Source organism: Trachymyrmex septentrionalis, unplaced genomic scaffold, assembly GCF_001594115.1.
Source record: "Trachymyrmex septentrionalis isolate Tsep2-gDNA-1 unplaced genomic scaffold, Tsep1.0 scaffold40, whole genome shotgun sequence".
Lineage (NCBI taxonomy): Eukaryota > Metazoa > Arthropoda > Insecta > Hymenoptera > Formicidae > Trachymyrmex > Trachymyrmex septentrionalis.
Genome location: NW_017305569.1, coordinates 5,002,596 through 5,006,431, shown reverse-complemented (window position 1 = coordinate 5,006,431; position 3,836 = coordinate 5,002,596). Strand labels below are relative to the sequence as shown.

General features: G+C 34.7%; 1 protein-coding gene across 3 annotated transcripts in view; it reads right to left on the bottom strand.

Moving 5' to 3' along the window:
• The window catches only part of LOC108751025 (cyclin-dependent kinase 4-like), a 16,873-nt gene that overhangs the window by 11,594 nt on the left and 1,443 nt on the right, over window positions 1–3,836 (bottom strand). For 2 of the 3 annotated variants that reach the window (XM_018490949.1, XM_018490953.1), the window contains exon 1: window positions 1,243–1,684. The exons of the other annotated variant lie outside the window; for it this stretch is intronic. The gene's annotated coding sequence lies outside the window, so the exon portion shown is untranslated. Of the gene's footprint in view, window positions 1–1,242; window positions 1,685–3,836 lie in introns of those variants that run through there. 3 annotated transcript variants of the gene reach the window in all.

The window sequence follows — 3,836 nt, the reverse complement described above, 5'->3', positions numbered from 1 at the left end:
CTCTCTCTCTCTCTCTCTCTCTCTCTCTCTCTCTCTCTCTACAGCTGTCGTCCGATTTTCCAGCTCAAGCCACGATCGGATTACCGGAGAATAAACGTACTCCGTTGCTCCAAAAAACAAGGGAAGGAAAGAGGGGATAACTGCGAAGATAACTCGGAACTTTGAATTTACTTGCACTTTGAGTGGATACGATTTTATGTTGGTACCTCGATCTTAAGATTATTGTTAGTCCTAATCAAGTTAAATAAAATATTCCGTAAGTGCTATACTCTTCGTTGATTATACAGACTGTCACATTTTGCGTTGTTGAGATATTAAGTTTTTATAAAGTTTATTATTAATATAATTAGAAAATGGAAGATATCGAGTCGTCTTTGGTATACATATATCTCGGTTCAAATTACCTCCGAAGAGTAATTTAACATCAGGATAAGTGTATTTAAATGTTGCAGATTTCTGTACCCTTGAATTACACGAGGAGAATTGTGTTGACACATGATGCTATTTATAGATACGCGCCTTTGGCGAGCGAATGCGGACTCGTGTGATCGAGAGAGATATTTTCAATCTTTCGCGATTTAATGAATTATAGGCACTAAATCTAATTGGTAATTTGTAATTATTGTTACGTCAATAATATCGTAATACACAGTTTGCAAATACACAGTGACGCGTAGAAAACCGGTTGAAACCTGTGCATGATCGATCCATGGTCTATTTAATTTATGCCAAACTAATGTCACTATATATATGTTATACATATTATATGAAGTAGATATAAATATATGTATATACATACATACAAACAATAAAACTATATAAGCAACAAAATTATATATGTATATTATGTATATATATATATATTTAATTATAAATATGCATAATTATAAAAGCAATAAAAACTCATCATTTATCTACCAAGTTTATCTACCAGCATTTAAGTGTAAAAATATTTACATCAGAAGAAATTAATAAATTCTCTTTCGTTTTTATTTTTGAAAAATAATATTTTCCAAAGATTATCCACATTAAGGAAGCTTCAAATTTACAAAAGAACTTCAAAAATAAATTTTAGGAAAATATTTGTTTTTAAATATATTCTTCTGTTAATAATTACATTCTTCTTACATTAAGTTCTAATTGAAGCAAGTAATAAACTGACTAAAAAGAGTGAGAGAAAGAGAAAACAAACTCATAATACTGAAGAGCAAACAGAGTCGATATTCGCTCGTATATACTTACATATTTATGGCCGCAGTAAGTGATCCCTAAAGCGGACGGCGCGTCGTTTAAATAGGCTTTACAAGCGGCGGAGAACGTGTAATTTTTCGTCATCCCGCGGAACCCTAGTTTGGGAAGCGCTGGCTGAGAGAGAAAGGGAGGCACGCCGCTGTTTCGAAGACCCAGAGTCTCGTGAATCGTATTTCGGAAGGACGAGACGCGCGCCCGCGCCGGAGCCGATGTATACAGTGGCTCGTTCGAGTTACTGAATGACCGCGCACGCGATACGCCATGGATTTATATGAACGGAGGAAGATTACAATTTCCCAGAGATACGTGGAAACGCATGACGTTTCGATGTGTAGTAGTACCTGTCTACGGTAAAGGAATGTGATTCATGACACTCAATGAGCTATCCCGGAGTAACACGTCACTCGGTTGAAGTTTAAAGTACCTATATAGTCGGGGGCGATTCTTGGACGGTATCCAAGCGTATTAAATGATGTCGGATTCTCTTCTCGGAAAATGCAATTTTATCCCCGATCGCGGGAATGCAGATTACAAACGTTCCAGAAAGCGAATCATTTGTCAAATGTCTATCGATTATTCTCAGTATTATTTCTTTTATTCGAAAATTATATGTATATTAATCAGGGTTGGGTAAGTTAAAAAGATAAAAGTTAAGTTAAAAAGTTAATTATAATAATTTTAACTTAACTTAGTTACATTTTAGACTCTTAACTTTTTAACTTAATTTAGTTACATTTTATCGGTAACTATTAATTTTTAATTTGATTTTTTTGAAGTTAATCCTTAATGCTAGAGGCTAATGAGTATATAATTTAGTAATTGTATCATCGTTGCTTGTGAATAAAAATAACCAGATTCTTTAATAAATAAGCTGTGAGAAAGGAAAAATTATGTAAAATAGTCAAACTTTTTCTTTTTTTTCTTGGTTGTTCGTTTGAACAGAATTTAACTTTTAACTTTTTAATTATTTTTTTTATTAACCTAACTTTTAATTCAATTAATTTTATTATGGATTAACTTGTATTTTAATTAAGTTAAATTTTCAAGGCTGTTAACTTTAACTTAACTTAGTTAAAAAAAAAGATAACTTACCCAACCCTAATATTAATAATTGAAGGGTGCAATATGTCTTGATGAAAATGAAATTAGCATTAAGAAATATGTATGCAATATCTCAGTATATACAGGGTGTCTGATAATAAGTGTAACGCTACTCACGGAATTGAACTGAATAAAAAACATCCTGTATCATTTCGTGATTCTTGCAATAATTAATTAATAAAAATCTGCGTATGAACGTACATCTGTGCGATTCAACGACAAAAGACAGAAAAAATATTAATCTACATTTTGAAATGGTCTCATCTAAGCAACGTGATTATACAGTAATAAAAACAAGTAGGCATTATGCATCGTTGTTTGCATTGACTTCTAACGCCTACATGTTTTTATTATTGGTTTTCAAACTTCGGGAGTCTTTATTGTGATTACGTTATTATAAGTTAGTAACTTTCTGACAATTAATAACTTCATTTTTTTCTGCAAATTTCATTCAGAAAATAGAGTACTTTCCCATCGTAACGCGACGCCGGTTATCGATAAATACAGAGAACGATTATTATCGCGGGGATTTATGTATGTATGTTCATTCATTCTAGGATCATGAATATCTCGTAATTCTTATTGTTCCGCGAATGATGGTAAAATTCTGCCGAGTACATGCAAATATTAGCATTTAGCCTATAGACATGCACAGGTAACGTGAAACGCTTTACATTTGCCAGTGATTGTAAAGTATCGTGATTTTCTAAAGTATTGTCTAATGTACTATTGTTTTCCGAGTCATGGCTTATAAATATAATGAATAATTTACAGTAAATAATTTGCGGGATAGACTTAATATTAGTTGAAGCCATACATATTATGAAGTACTCTGCGCGGTTATGGGTTGTCTAAATAAAATTTGGTCTAGATGAAACTATAATATTATAATAACAACGAGCATTTCATTTCGATGTTACTTTTCAACCTGCCACGTGGGAGTAAGTGAGAGTTGCTCGTTCGTTATAGTTTTTATATTCCATCGCGACATTAATGGCACGTTAAACCATCAGAAACTGTCAGTTCGCCATAACCGCAAGACGGGACTTCGGTATCGTCACGCTGGCCGGAGTCGCATGCATATTCCCGGAAAAATTAGCGACGTGACATTACACATTCGTCATCCTGCGCCTGACACTATCACCCACGACGGGAAGCAAAGGAAGTGCGGCGGTTTCGACGACCGCGCGCGGAACAACCAGGATCTCTCGCCCGTTATTTCAACATCCGCGTTGTCGTAAAAAAATCGGAGGTCTGTCGTTGTGTCGCGCCGAATCTCGCCGCGCTTTCAGGAGAGTCCTATCAAAGAAAAGGGCCACCGAGAGGAATCCTGATGTACAGTCTACGGAGGGTGCACTGAAATGCACCCTGTCTTTCTCGTAAGATCTTCCGGAATGGGATATCTTTCGCCGGAACGTATATAAATACATAGCGATATACGGGGCTGTTGTCGAATTTAAAAGCGATAATCTTTTATATATATA